The 16,133-nt window shown below is 46.3% G+C and overlaps 1 protein-coding gene across 7 annotated transcripts in view; it reads left to right on the top strand.

Moving 5' to 3' along the window:
• The window catches only part of LOC137376537 (muscarinic acetylcholine receptor M3-like), a 356,458-nt gene that overhangs the window by 189,905 nt on the left and 150,420 nt on the right, over positions 1–16,133 (top strand). The gene's annotated exons all lie outside the window — the stretch shown is intronic.

Genomic DNA, 16,133 nt, shown 5'->3' with positions numbered 1-16,133 from the left:
ATTCCACCTGCCACTTAATTGCCCATTTTGTGAGCCTATCTATGTCCTGTTGCAATCGATTGGTATCATCCTCACTGTTTGCCACATCTCCACCTTTGGTACCATCGGCAAATTTTGAAATTTTACTCTGTATTCCAATAACCAAGTCATTTATATATATTGAAAAAAGCAGTACTCCTAGCACTGAACCTTGTGGAACACCACTGTTTACCTTTCTCCAGGCTCCATTCACCACAACTCGCTGTTTTCTGTCCTTAAGCCAGTTTTTTTTAATCCAAGCTGACAATTTAATGTGGTACTTTGTCAAATGCTTCCTTGGCCCCCACCCGCCAAGAACAAGGCACATCAATTTTTTCATGAACATTGATTTTAAAGTGTTACTGGAGTTAAGAGAGGACTTGTTGAACAGATCAGCCATGGCTGGAAAGGATATTTCCATATTAACACAGTGTTTGGAAGGACACAGCAGCCATTCCCTGACATTCAACCCACAATGGACTTTTGATCACCAGCTGTTGAAGGTGGGGGAATTCGCATTCCAGGTTGACTGCTAAGATGGCCAAATACACAAATGGACATGGTCAAACCAGCTAGTCACATGACTAACCTGCTGGGCAACCTGAGTTTTTTGAATTTGTACAAACAGTTTGAACAGAGTGTCTGTTTGCTCCTGGACTGAGAAGATCTCTCCTCTCTGCTCCCATCTCTTTCTCACAAGCCTCGGAAGACACATGAACCCCAAGAGAGAAAAGTCCCCTACAGCGAAATAGGTTTAAGAAGAACACTGGGCCCCAACGAAAAGCAAGATCTACCTACAATCAAGGACTCTACACTGAGCTCGAAGAACCATAACAACTCTTCAAATATTGCATCAAACCTTTCCACTTTAGTTTTCTTCTGCTCTTTTCTGTCTCTATTTGCATGCGTGTATTGCGTATGCATGCTAGCATGGGGCGTGGCGTGTATCCGTAGGCATTAACCAAATTAGAGTTTAAGTTTAATAAATTTCAACTTTTTTTGTTTAAACCTAAGAAAGCCTGTTTGTACTCATTTCTTTGCCTTACAATTGGAAAGCGGCAAACAAGGATTCACCAAGGGCGAGCTAAAAACACGGTGTGTTTAAAATTAAACCCTGTTACAGCTGAAAGGGAACCCCAGACCTCTTTCTTACCTGGTCGTAACACTTCCTTATCCATATTGTTACGACTGGCAACTCCAGTCAAAGCCCCCAATCAAAATATACGATTCTGATTGTGTTGGGAGAAACGCACTGTTAATTCAATCCCGTTAGATCACCTAACATATAATTTTTAAACTTTCCAAATTGTACCATCTATTAACCCGAATGAGGCTAACCAAACCAGGTGTCTTTAAATCAACAAATTAACTGTTTAATTAGAAAACAGGAGAGCTGCGGGGTGATTGATTGGTGAGTAGCAGCTGTTAGAATATAATAAAAAAAGAGCACTTTTTTTTGTTGAAAATAAAACCTCTGGTGATAAGGTGAGTACTATTAAAGTGTTTTTTTTCAAAGACTTTAGATTGAAGTGGGTAGAACAAGGCCTCTAATATAATTAGTATTTTTTAATTAAGGGAGTAACTAATTAACCTAAGGGTAAGTCATGGCAGGAGAGCTCAGCCCCATGATATGCTCCTCTTGCAGTATGTGGGAAATCAGGGACGCTTCCAGTGTCCCTGATGACCATGTGTGCAGGAAGTGTATCCAGCTGCAGCTCTGGCTACCCGCATTACAGAGCTGGAGCTGTGGGTGGATTCACTGTGGAACATCCGCGATGCTGAGGAAGTCGTGGATAGCACGTTTAGTGAGGTGGTCACACCGCAGGTAATGGCTGCACAGACAGAAAAGAGATGGGTGACCACCAGACAGAGTAGTAGACGCAGGCAGGTAGTGCAGGGGTCCACTGTGGCCATTCCCCTCTCAAACAGATATACCGCTTTGGATACTGCTGGGAGGGGTGGGGGGATGACCTCCCAGGGGAACAGCCAAGTTCGTGGCACCACGGAGGGCTCTGCTGCACAACAGGGGAGGAAAAGGGTTGGAAGAGCTATAGTGATGGGGGATTCTATCGTAAGGGTTGCAGATAGGCATTTCTGTGGCCACAAACGAGACTCCAGGATGGTATGTTGCCTCCCTGGTGCTAGGGTCAAGGATGTCTCGGAGCAGCTGCAGGACATTCTGAAAGGGGAGGGTGAGCAGCCAGAGGTCGTGGTCCATATTGGGACTAACAACATAGGCAGGAAAAGAGATGAGGTCCTGCAAAGTGAATATAGGGAGTTAGGCAGAAGGTTAAAAAGCAGGACCTCTAGGGTTATAATCTCAGAATTACTCCCTGTGCCACATGCTAGTGAGGGTAGGAATAGGAGGATTAGGCAAATGAATGTGTGGCTGAAGAGCTGGTGTAGGTGGGAGGGCTTCAGCTACTTGGATCATTGGGATCTCTTCAGGTGCAGAGGTGACCTGTACAAGAAGGACGGGTTACATCTAAACTGGAGGGGGACCAATATCCTTGCAGGGAGGTTTGCTAGCACTACTCAGGAGGGTTTAAACTAGTCTTGCAGGGGGGTGGGACCCAAAGTAGTAGTCTCTCAGTTGAGAAAGTTGAGGCAAATGTAGAGGTTAAAGCAAGCAAGTCCAGTAGGCAGGCCAGGCAGGGGCAGGACAGGGAGCGTGGAAGGTTGGGTAGGCTAAACTGCATTTACTTTAATGCAAGAAGCCTTACAGTAAGGCAGATGAACTCAGAGCATGGATCGGTACATGGGATTGTGATATTATAGCTATTATGGAAACGTGGTTGAGGGATGGGCAGGACTGGCAGCTCAATGTTCCGGGGTACCGATCTTTCCGGTGTGAGGTGCAGGTAAGAGAGGAGGGGGAGTTGCACTATTGATTAGGGAGGACATCACGGCAGTACTTTAGAGAAGATATCCTGAGGGGAATGTCCAGCGAGGCTATATGGGTAGAACTTAGAAATAAGAAAGCTGGTTGGTTCCCTCTCCATATGGCCGTATCCAACGGCAACCAAAATGCATTTTCTCTAACTCCTGAGGCTTGCTGCTTCTTAAAGCAGTACGGCTCCTTTTCCAGCCTTAAAGACACACCACATATTCCCTGGAGAAAAAAAAACTACAGGACCATGACAATATAGACAACATCGGTTGCATTCCCATCATCAACTTTCTCTGGTACTTCATCAAAAAATTCAGTTAGATTAATCAAGCACAATCTGTCTTTTCTATGTCCATGCTGGCTCTCCTTAATTAACTCATTGTTCCACGTGCCTTGAATTTTTCCGGATTATTGTTTCTAAAATCTTATCCACCACAGATGTTAAACTGAAAGCAAAATACTGCAAACGCTGGAAATCTGAAATAAAAACAAAGTGCTGGAAATACTCAGTAGGTCTGGCAGCGTCTGTGGAGAGAGGAACAGAGTTAATGTTTCAGAGCATTGGAGAAAATACAGAAAAGATTCACGAGAATGGTTCCGGGAATGAGGAATTTCAGTTATGAAGATAGATTGAAGAAGTTAGGACTGTTTTCCTTGGAGAAGAGAAGGCTGAGAGGTGATTTGATAGAGGTATTCAAAATCATGAGGGATCTGGACAGAGCAGATAGAGAGAAACTGTTCCCACTCATGAAAGGATCGAGAACGAGAGGGCACAGATTTAAAGTATTTGGTAAGAGAAGCAAAAGTGACACGAGGAAAAACTTTTTCAAGCAGTGCATGGTTAAGGTCTGGAATGCGCTGCCTGAGATCGTGGTGGAGGCAGCTTCAATTGAAGCATTCAAAAGGGAATTAGACAGTTATATGAAAAGGAGGAATGTGCAGGGTTATGGGGAAAAGGCAGGGGAATGGAACTGAGGGAATTGTTCTTTCGGAGAGCTGATGTGGACACGATGGGCTGAATGGCCTCCTCCTGGCTGTAATGATTCTGTGATTCTGTGAGGGAAGAAGGGGGAAGTAAATATTTTCCTCCTGAAGGAAATAATTGACAGAAACATGTACATGTTAAAAGCAAGTTTTAAAGGGGATAGAAGTAACTCAACAGCTATCCGTTTTAAAAGCAGAGGTGGATGGGTTTTAATAAACTTCTAAACAGTAAATATAGCACGGGGGAACAGGAAAGCTATTAATGAAAGTTGCTTTCTGTAATCAGGGAAAGACGGAGTCACAGTATAACTTTTTCTGGGACTCAAAGCTAGGACTTTCCAATAACAAACATAATTATTTTTGGGGGACTACTTGAAAACGTTTTGCAGACCCCAGAACCACTGTTTTATGGCTTAGAATCTCCCATTGCAGTGTCTTCTCCCAGTTTCCCAATACCTTTGGATATAACAACAACAACAACAACTTGGTTTTATATAAAGTAGTAAAAGGCTCTTCACAGGAGTGATATCAAAGAAAATTAGACACTGAGCAGATATTAGAACCATAGAACCATAGAAAAACTAAGGCACAGAAGGAGCCCATTCAGCATGTTGTGTCTGTGCCAGCCGAAAAAAAAGCTAGCCACTCAAGCTAATCCCACCTTCCAGAACCTGGTCCATAGCCTTGCTGGTTACAGCACTTCAGGTGCATGTCCAGGTACCTTTTAAAAGAAGTGAGGGTTTCTGCCTCCACCACCATTCATGGCAGTGAATTCCAGACACCCACCACCCTCTGGGTGAAAATGTTTTTTCTCATGTCCCCTCTAATCCTTCTACCAATTACATTAAATCTGTGCCACCTGGTAATTGACCTCTCTGCTAGGGGAAACAGGTCCTTCCTGTCTACACTATTTAGGCCCCTCATAATTTTGTACACCTCTATTAAGTCACCTCTCAGCCTCCTCTGTTCTAAGGAAAACAACACTAGCCTATCCAATCGTTCCTCGTAGCTGCAACTTTCGAGCCCTGGCAATGTTCTTGTAAATCTCCTTTGTACTCTCTCCAGAGCAATTACGTCCTTTGTGTAATGTGGTGACCAGAACTCTACGTGATACTCCAACTGTGGCCCAACCAGTGTTTTATACAGTTCTAGCATTACATCCCTGCTTTTGAATTCTATACCTCGGCCAATAAAGGAAAGCATTGCATATGCCTTCTTCACCACTCTATCTACCTGTCCTGCTGCCTTCAGGGACCTGTGGACATGCACTCTAAGGTCTCTCACTTCTTCTACCCCTCACAATATCTTCCCATTTATTGTATATTCCCTCGCTTTATTTGCAATCCATCCGGCCCTGGAGATTTATCCATCTTCAAGGATGTCAGACCCTCTAGTACTTCCTCTTTCATTATGCTTATCGTATCTAATATTTCACACTCCTCCTCTTTAACTACAATGTCTACATCAACCCTCTCCTTTGTGAAGATAGAGATAAAAAAACTCATTAAGAACCCTGCCCACATCTTCTGCATCCATGCATAAGTTCCCTTGTATATCTCTGATAGGCCCTACCCTTTGCTTAGTTACCCTCTTGCTCTTAATGTACTGATAAAACATCTTCGGGTGTTCCTTGATTTTACCTGCCAATAATTTTTCATGTCCTCTCTTTGCTTTTCTAATTTCGTTTTTTACTTCACCCTTGCACTTTCTATACTCCTCTAGGTTTTCTGAAGTATTAAGATTTTTTTTAGGACAGTATGCCAGAAGCTTGCTCAAAGAGGTAAGTTTTGAGCAGCATCTTAAAGGAGGAAAGGGAGGTAAAAAGGCAAAGAAGTTTATGGAAGGACTTCCAGAGCTTAGGGCTTTGGCAACTGAATGCACAGCCACCAATAGTGGAGCGAGTAAAATTGGGGATGTGCAGGAGTTTAGAATTAGAGGAGTGCAGAGATCTCAGAAAGTTATAGGTCTGGAGAAAGCTACAGATCTAGGAAGTGGTGAGGCTGTGGAGAGATTTGAAAACAAGGATGAAAATCTTAAAATTGAGGCAATGCCGGATGTAAAACCCTTTATGCTACAAAACTGTAGTTGTAGTGATGTGAGGGGGAGCTGGTGGTGTAGTGGTATTGTCACTGGACTAGTAATCCAGAAACCCAGGGCTTTGCTCTGGGGCATGGGTTCAAATCCCACCAGGGCAGAAGGTGGAATTTGAATACAAATAATAAACCTTGAATTAAAAGCTAGTCTATTGATTATCTAATGATGGCCATGAAGCGATTGTCGTAAAAACCCAAACAATAAAGGGAAATCTGCTGTCCTTACCTGGTCGGACCTACATGTGACTCCAGACCCACAACAATGTTGTTGACTCTTAAATCCCCTCTGAAATGCTCTAGCAAGCCATTCAGTTGTATCAAACTGCTACAAAGTCGATAACAGATGGACCACTCGGCATCGGCCTAGGTGCAGGAAATGACAACAGCAAACCCAGCCCTGTCAACCTGCAAAGTCCTCCATACTAACATGTGGGGGCTTGTGCCAAAGTTGGCAGAGCTGTTCCACAGACTAGTCAAGCAACAGCCTGACATAGTCATACTCACCAAATCATACCTTACAGGCAATGTTCCAGACACCTCCATCACCATCCCCGGTTATGTCCTGTCCCACCGGCAGGGCAGACCCTGCAGAGGTGGTGGCACAGTGGTATACTGTTGGGAGGGTGTTGCCCTGGGAGTCCTCAACAGAGACTGCAGACCCCAGGACGTCTCATAGCATTAGGTCAAACATGGGCAAGGAAACCTCCTGCTGATTACCACCTACTGCACCCCCACCCCCTCCCCGCCCCTCAGCTGATGAGTCAATACTCCTCCATGTTAAATACCACATGGAGGAAGCACTAAGGGTGGCAAGGGCACAGAATGTACTCTGGGTGGGGAATTTCAATGTCCATCACCAAGAGTGGCTCAGTAGCACCACAGTTGGCCGAGTCCTAAAGGACATAGCTGCTAGACTTGGTCTGTGGCAGGTCTAGCTCACAGCTTTCTTCTTTAACTATACCAAGCTAGGTAACATAACTGCCTGCTTAGAACTACCCACCACATCCATCCCTGCTGTTGTGGCAGGGAACCAACAAGAGGGAAAACATACTTGACTTCCTCCTCACCAATCTCCCTCCACAGATGCATCTGTCCATGACAGTATTGGTAGGAATGACCACTGCACAGTCCTTCTCAAGACAAAGTCACGGCTTCACATTGAGGATACCCTCCATCATGTTGTGTGGCACTACCACCGTGCTAAATGGAATAGATTTTGAACAGATTTAGAAATGCAAAACAGGGCATCCATGAAGCGCTGTGGGCCATCAGCAGCAGAATTGTACTCAACCACAATTGTAACCTCATGGTCCGGAATATCCCCTGCTCTACCATTACCATCATGCCAGGGGAACAACCCTGGTTCAATGAAGCGTGCAGGAGGGAATGCCAGGAGGAGCATCAGGCATACCTCAAAATGAGATGTCAACCTGGTGAAGCTACAACCCAGGACTACTTGCGTATCAAACAGTGTACGCAGCATGCGATAGACAGAGCGAAGCGATCCCACAACCAATGGATCAGATCTAAGCTCTGCATTCCTACCACATCCAGTAGTGAATGGCAGTGGACAATTAATCAACTAACAGGAGGAGGTGGCTCCACAAATATCCCCACCCTCAATGATGGGGGAGCCCAGGACATCAGTGCAAAAGATAAGGCTGAAGCATTTGCAACAATCTTCAGCCAGAAGTGCTGAGTTGATGATCCATCTCGGCCCCCTCCTGATGACCCCAGCATCACAGGTGCCAGTCGTCAGCCAATTCATTCAACGTGATATCAAGCAATGACTGAAAGCACTGGATACTGCAAAGCCAATGGACCCTGACAATATTCCGGCTGTGCTGCTGAATTTGCCACGCCCTGAGCCAAGCTGTTTCAGTACAGCTACAACGCTGGCATCTACCTGGCAATGTGGAAAATTGCCCAGGTATGTCCTGTACACAAAAAGGAGGACAAATCCAACCCAGCCAATTACAGCCCCATCAGTCTACTCCCAATCATCAGTAAAGTGATGGAAGGTGTCATCAACAATGCTATCAAACAACACATGCTTAGCAATAACCTGCTCAGTGACACTTAGTTTGGGTTCTGCCAGGGCCACTCAGCTCCTGACTTTATTACAGCCTTGGTTCAAACATGGACAAAAGAACTGAACTCGAGGTGAGGTGAGAGTCACTGTCCTTGACATCAAGGCAGCATTTGCCTGAGTATGGCATCAAGGAGCCCTAGCAAAACTGGAGTCAATGGAAATCAGGGAGAAAACTCTCCACTGGCTAGAGTCGTACCTAGCGCAAAGGAAGATGGTTGTGCTTGTTAGAGGTCAATCATCACAGCTCCAGGACATTACTGCAGGTGTTCCTCAGGGTGGTGTCCTAGGCCCAACCATCTTCAGCTGCTTCATCAATGACCTTCCTTCAATCATAAGGTCAGAAGTGGGGATGTTCGCTGATGATTGCACAATGTTCAGCACTATTCGCGACTCCCCAGATACTGAAGCAGTCTGTAGAAATGCAGCAAGACCTGGACAATATCCAGGCTTGGTCTGATTTGTGCCAAAGAAGTGCCAAGCAATGACTATCTCCAACAAGAAAGAATCTAACCTTCTCCCTTTGACATTCAATGGCATTACGATCACTGAATCCCCCACTATCTACATCCTGGGGCATACCATTGACCAGAAACTGAAATGGGGTAGCCAGTAGTGGCTACAAGAGCAGGTCAGACGCTAGGAATCCTTTGTTGAGTAACTCACCTCCTGATTCCCCAAAGCCTGTCCGCCATCTACAAGGCACAAGTCAGGAGTGTGATGGAATACTCTCTACTTGTCTGAGTGGGTACAGCTCCAATAACACTCAAGAAGCTTGACACCATCCAGGACAAAGCATCCCGCTTGATTGGCATCCCATCCACAAACATTCACTCCCTCCACTACCAATGTACAGTGGCAGCAGTGTGTACCATCTACAAGATGCACTGCAGCAATGCACCAAGGCTCCTTTGACAGCACCTTCCAAACCCGCAACCTCTAGCACCTAGAAGAACAAGGGCAGCAAATACATGGGAACACCACCACCTGCAAGTTCCCCTCCAAATCACACACCATCCTGACTTGGAACTATATTGCTGTTCCTTCACTGTCGCTGGGTCAAAATCCTGGAACTCCCTTCCTAACAGCACTGTGGGTGTACCTACCCCATGTGGACCGCAGCGGTTCAAGAAGGCAGCTCACCACCACCTTCTCAAGGGCAATTAGGGATGGGCAATGAATGCTGGCCTAGCCAGTGACATGCAAAAATAAAAAAATACAAATATTAGACCTTAGTAAGGTGAAATCATGCATCACTACTTTAATACACAAACACTTCAATGTTTGTTGATTTCATAAACAAATGAACATTACCAATCCCTTCAGCTTCCAAATCAGTAGCAACGTTACTCAGTTAGCTGCTGGCTCCCATTGTATTTTTTCAAAAAGTCAATTCTGACCAAGAAAAATGCATTGCCTCTCTGAAGTTGCAGTAGGATTTTGCATGAAATCCCTTCATGCTATTTGTCATATTCCTCTCTCATTCTGTCACTCCTAGCTACCAGCACCATTGTGTCAATAATAGCTGCTGCCTCTTTTCGATATTGCTCCTTCAAAAACTTTTTCTTATCTCATAAATTGACCTGCATCTGCACCCTAATGGCCCAACTAATGGGAAGTTTGGACGAGCTTCCCACTAATTTTAATGTACTCTGTCTAACCCCGATAATGTACTCAGTGTACCCTTGCAGCTGAGTGTTCAGCCTGCGTTTTAATGTAACAGCCCCTGTATGATTGCAGATTGCCAGCAGCACTAATCTACCAGGACAGGCTTAATGAACTAAGTGGATTTTGTTTTTGATGGAGAGTTTAATAATGTGATACATGAAAAAAAAATGTTTATCACTGAGTTTGGGTCAAATGTGAAAATCAAATGGCATAATGGTAACCCTAGAAACATGTCACCAGACAGTCTAACTTAGCTTAACATTGGGCATTAACATCACCAATTCTGTACATTGTGACTGCAAGTATACATGCATAAAAGATTAGGCTGAGGGACCTAACACTGTGCAATTTCTGGCTTTACTTCGAGAACACAAAGTTGCAGTATATGAGACAGTTGGATATAACCAGCAGAGGTGCTGACAGCTCAGACTGCTGGCTGGCAGCATATTCAGGTATGGTAAGCTTATGCTTTTAAAAAGACTATCTTTTATAAGTCATTACTGCTGCTGCTTAGGGTAAATCCATATAACCGGTAGTTTGCTGATAAAGGAAAACATATCGTCACCAGGCCCATTGGTTTACAATGACAGAGTCAAACTGAATTCCCAGTTTCTCCATCTCCAAGGCATCTGCTCTGATGATGCAACCTTCCACGCCAGCGCTTCTGATATGTCTTCCTTTTTCCTCAACCGAGGATTCCCTCCCACTGTGGTTGACAGGGCTCTCAATTTAGTATACTATATTCACTGCTCACAATGTGGTCTCCTCTACATTGGGGAGACCAAACACAAATTGGGTGACCGCTTTGCAGAACACCTCTGCCAAGTCCGAAAGAATGACCCCGAGCTTCTTGCTTGCTTGCCGTTTCAACACACCCCCCCTGCTCTCATGCCCACATATCTGTACTTAGCTTGCTGCAGTGTTCCAGTAAACATCAATGCAAACTCAAGGAACAGCATCTCATTTACCGATTAGGCCAGACTGAACATTGAGTTCAATAATTTCAGAGCATGACAGGCCCCCCTTTTTATTTTTAGTTATTTTTTCTTTTTTCTTTGTTTATTTTATTTTAGTTTGTTTCATCATTCATTTTTTTTTTACCATGTGCCTGCCCACTGTTTTTTTTAATGTTTGTGCTTTGGGCCAGGGCTGTTCATTTTTCTGTTAATTAACACCCTCTCTGCACTAACGCTTTGTCTTTCAACACACCATTAACGTACCATTTGCCTTTGCTCCATGACCTTCTGGTCAGTTATTCTCTGTGACCCTGTCCTATCAACACCTTCCCTTTTGTTATTTCTTGCCCCACCCCTGCTTTACTTGCTTAAAACCTATTACATTTCTAACCTTTGCCAGTTCTGATGAAAGGTCACTGACCTGAAACGTTAACTCTGCTTCTCTCTCCATAGATGCTGCCAGACCTGCTCAGTATTTCCAGCATTTCTTGTTTTTATTTCAGATTTCCAGTATCAGCAGTATTTTGCTTGAATTTTTATTACATAAGATTAAAGGATTGTTGGTGGCTTTTTGCAGATAGCATTCTGTAACTCAATGTTTCCACAGAAAACATAATTCAGTGATCTTGGTAGTGTGAGTTTCACTAGACTACTTTCTTCAATGAAGCATTAAAGATATCACCGCTGCAGAATCAGTGAAATCTTATTTGGTCTGTGTGTTGTATGTGTGACTATATGAGCAGGTCTTCAAGTAAAATAAAATCCCCATTTTCTGCAGGTGAGGAATAAGCAGAGAGTTGCCATGCACATTTTGATTAATTGACATGCCCTTTTTAAGTCACATAATGCTGCTCCAAAATTTAGTTGCCATTCATCCACACGGTAAAAACAAATTTCAAAGTAAAAGATTTCCACAGGAAAAGCAGCCATTCATAGTTTGAAGAGATTGTTGAGACATTAAAACAGAGAATGTGGGATCTTTGATTGAACACTGTGCCATTTAGATCGGGAGGTCAGGGTGAAATTTCTCCTGACACCAAGTGTGAAAAGGAATTTCCTGTTTGTACTCCCTGAAATTAATACTAGTAGGAATTTCATCCCTCCATGCACCACATCCTCATTTCCTTGCTCTGGATGACAAAAGGCTTCAAATTATCTCCACATCAATTGCTGGTCACACTCAACTTTGCTTTGAAGCAGTTCCTTTCAGAGTCATAGAGTCATTTACATCATGGAGGGAGGCCATATGGCCCATCGAGTACATGCTGGCTGTCCATGAAGCAATCCAGTAAGGCCACCAGAACCGCAACATTTTTATAGACAAAACAACAATAACTTGTATTTATTTAGCACCTTTAATGTGATGAAACATCTCAAGGCGCTTCACAGGAGCATTTTAAAACTAAAGTTGACACCCAGCCACATAAGGGGCTGGATTTTGTGTAGGAGGTGTGGTTCCCGACGTTGGGCCGAAAAAGTGGGGGAACCCGCCCTCTGCATTTTTGTGGTCATCAAAGTTATCCACCGGTGTTTTTAAATGTAAGTTTCAGGAGGCGGGAACCCCGTCCCTTTAAACATGCTTCCATGAGCTGCTGGCCCATCAAAGGGCCAGCAGCTCAGCAGCAGGAACAGTGGCCACTGCCAGTACTACAGAGGCCTTGGACCCAGGCCCAGCAGTGGAACCCCAGACCCAAGGTAAGTGAGGCAGGGTCGCTGGGGCAAGTCCAGTAGGCCCCGGTGAGGGGCGTACTTGGGGTGGTCTTGTGGTCCGGGCAGAGGGCGGGGGGTTGCACAGGGATTGAATTGGTTCCTGGTGGGGGTCCTCCGTGGGCCACAAATTGCCCACGGAGGACGGTCCTCCGGCCCCCAAGTCTGCAGAGAGGGCACCTCATTTTACAAGGCTTCCTCCCCATGTGGCGGAGGCCGCCCCACACCCTCCCGCCACTGGTAATATCCCAGCGGCAGCGAGAAGAGCCCTTAATTGGCTATTAATAGGCCACTTAAGGGCCTCAATAGGCCTCTGGGCGGGAAGGCTGTCGTCAGCCTATCCCACTCCCAGGAAGATCACTGGACGATGGGCCCTCTGCCCCGAAGACCCCCTCCCCACCGACCATCGTGATTCTCCATGGCACCACCCACTCCCGCCACCCCCCTCCAACCCCACCTCAGTGGTGGGGCCCGTAAGATCCAGCCCAAGGAGTGTCTTAAAGGAGGAAAGAGACATAGAGAGGCAGAGAAATGGAGGGACGGAATTCCAGGGCTTAGGGTCTTGAATTTGTGTATTGAGATTCTCAAGAGGTCAGAATGGGAGGAGTGCAGATATCTTGGAGGGTTGTGGGGTTGGAGGTGATTACAGAGATTGGGAGGGGTGAGGCCATGGAAAGATTTGAAAACAAGGATGAGAATTTGAAAATCGAAGCGTTGCTTAAACAAGAATCAATGTAAGTCAGTGAGCACAGAGGTAGGGGCGGATTTGTAAAGCCTGCTGGGGGCAGGGCTGGGTGTGTGAGCAATTTAAAGATCACACTCTCACAGGTCGGCGCTGGATCCCGCCGTCTCCAGAATGCGAAGCCATTTTTAAAGGGACGCCGGGAGGGAGGGAACTCTGCACAACTCCCATTAAGTGCCTTGAGCTCATGAACAGGCTTGTCAGCAGCAGTTTACAATCTTCAAAGGAAAGGAACATGAAAAAGCCTGTGTCTGGAACATAGCGGGATGTACAAGTCGTGAACACTGTGAGGGGCCATGAGGGCGATGGGGATGTCTGATTAAAATAATGCAGAGGCACCATAAGTGCCACAGAGCGGCCATTACTGGAGCTTTAAGACATGCATTTGTCAGTGGTGAATGACAGGAATCTGGAGAGGGACGTGAGACTGCTGGCATCACTTGGGCAGCAGGAGTTGGCAGGGGAAGGCCTGTTGAATGCACAAACCCCAGCTGAGGGAGTTTGGATGGGGACAGGGTACCCCGACATTGGACAGAGCAGCCAGGATGAGCTGCAGTAGATGCAACCTCCTGAACAGCAGGAGGCCAGAGGAGCACAGCGGGGGGCTGCAAGAGGAAGAAGGTGCTACCCAAGACATCAGGTCTACTGCCCAAGAGTCTGCTACCTGCAAATGACAGAGCACCAGTGCCGTTGGAGGCTGCACCTATCCAGGCAGATGGTCTTGGATCTTTCTGCTTTGATCCACAATGACCTGAGGCCTCGCAGACCCTGTGGCAGTCCCTCACCTGCAGCCGTCAAGGCCATCTTCACCCTGAATTTCTATGCAACCAGCTTGTTCCAGTGATCAGTTCTGGACCTCAGTGACATATAGCAGTCAGCAGCTCATCACACCATCAGGATGCCATATTCCGGAGGATGGAGAATGACATTCACTTTGACACAGATGACCCCATGCAGGCACAGAGGGCATTGGGTTTTGCCTCCGCTGCTGATTTCCACCAGGTGCGGGGCATCATCTCTAGCACCCATGTGGCCATCAAGGCACCCACTGACCGGCCAGTAAGATCCATCAACAGGAAGGGCTTCCACTCCCTCAATATCCAATTGGACTTTGGTCACAACAAGAGCTTCCTCTATGTGTGCCCATGCTTTCCTGGCAGCTGTCATGACTCCTTCATCCTCCACCAGTCCAGGCTGCCTCTTGTTGTGGCCAAAGACGAGCCTAGAGTAACAAAGGCATGGATTCAGTTTTCAGCAGCAGATGGACTGAGGCTGGGGTGGTGGTGGGCGATGTTACGAAGGTGGACATAGACTACAGAGGATATGTGTTCGGAAGCTCATCTCGGGATCAAATATGACACCAAGGCTGCGAACAGTCTTGTTCAGCCTCCAACATTGCCTCTGCGAGGGATGGAGTCAGTGGCAGGGACCGAAGACCATGGGCGGAAACATCCTGCCTTTGAAGGTTTTCTGAGGTTGGGGCCAAAAGCAGGTGCCGATCCCACTGGTGATGCCTGGCCACCCACCTGCACAATCTTACTGAAGGTGGCCAATTAAGAGTTTGCACCCAGGAGTACCATCCACTTAAGGAAAGTGGACGGAATAGGGACCTAGCTGGCTGAAATGGAGGGCCCTCAGTGATTTTCTGCTGGCAGCCCCACTGGGAGAGGTGGGCACTGCTGCGGTGGGCAGATGTGGTCACAGCTGCCAGGCCATCATTGTGAAGGGAGACCCCCCCCCCCAACCCCCCACACACACACACACACAGGATAGTGTGCGGCCGCAGCTGTGACCCTGTGGCAGAAGCGGCTCCGGTGTGGTGGGGCAGGGGGGTGGGGGGGGATGGTGGTGATAAATAAAAGACTCGTCGTTGGGAGGCCGTCTCCAATGATCTGCTGGGCTTTGCTCCCAGTGTGAGGTCTATCCACTGTCAGTAAGATCCTGGCAACATCCCTAATTTGGCCCATTTGGCCAATTAATTGCCACTAATAAGCTAGCAACCTGCCACAGCTGGGCGGGTAACCTCTTCTGTTGCTCACCCGCCCTCTGCAACATTGCCCAGAGACTGGAACGCATCGGCCCACCGACCCAATGGCGATTTTTCAGATTTCCCTCCTGGTCCCATCTTCAGCCCTGCCTCCACGGGTCTTATGAGGTTCTGCCAATGGCTTCAGTCTTCCCAGTATTTAGTTGGAGGAAATTTCTGTTCATCCAGTACTGAATATCGGACAAGCATCTGACCATTTACAGACAATGGAGGGTCGCAAGAGGTGGTGGTGAGGCGGAACTGGGTGTCGTCAGCATACATGGGGAAACTGATTGTAAGTTTACGGATGACGTCACTGAGGAGCAGCATGTAGATGAGAAATAGGAGGAGGCCAAGGATAAATCCTTGGGGGACACCAGAGGTAACTGTGTGGGAGCAGGAAGAGAAGCCATTGATGGTGATTCTCTGGTTATGGTTAGTTATATAAGAATTGAAACAGGTGATTGCAGTCCCACCCAACTGGATGACAGTTGAGAGGCGTGTTATGACCAGGCGAGAAAGGTGTCTAGGAGTCAGCCTTCACTTTATTGGGTTTTATTTTTAAACACACCGTGTTTTGAGCTCCCCCTTGGTGAATCTTGTTCACTGCTTTTCAATTATAAGGCGAAGAAATGAGGACAGACAGGCTTAAAGATGAAAGGTGAAATTTTATTAAACTTAAAACTTTAATTCAGTTGACGCCTACGGATACATGATGCGCCCATGCTAGCATGCATACGTGATACGCACGTGCAAATAGAGACAGAAAAGAGCAGAAGAAAGATAAAGTGGAAAGATTTGAGGCAATATTAGAAGAGTTTGTTACGGTTCTTTGAGCTCACTGTAGAGACCTTTTGTTGGTTGATCTTGCTTTTTGTTGGGGCCCAATATTCGTCTTAAACCTTGTTCACTGTCTGAGACTTTTCTCTCTTGGGGTTCATGTGTCTTCAGTGGGTTTTT

Source organism: Heterodontus francisci, chromosome 13 (genome assembly GCF_036365525.1).
Source record: "Heterodontus francisci isolate sHetFra1 chromosome 13, sHetFra1.hap1, whole genome shotgun sequence".
NCBI lineage: Eukaryota > Metazoa > Chordata > Chondrichthyes > Heterodontiformes > Heterodontidae > Heterodontus > Heterodontus francisci.
Note: the sequence above shows the minus strand (reverse complement) of the source record. Positions and strands in the feature narration are given on the sequence as shown.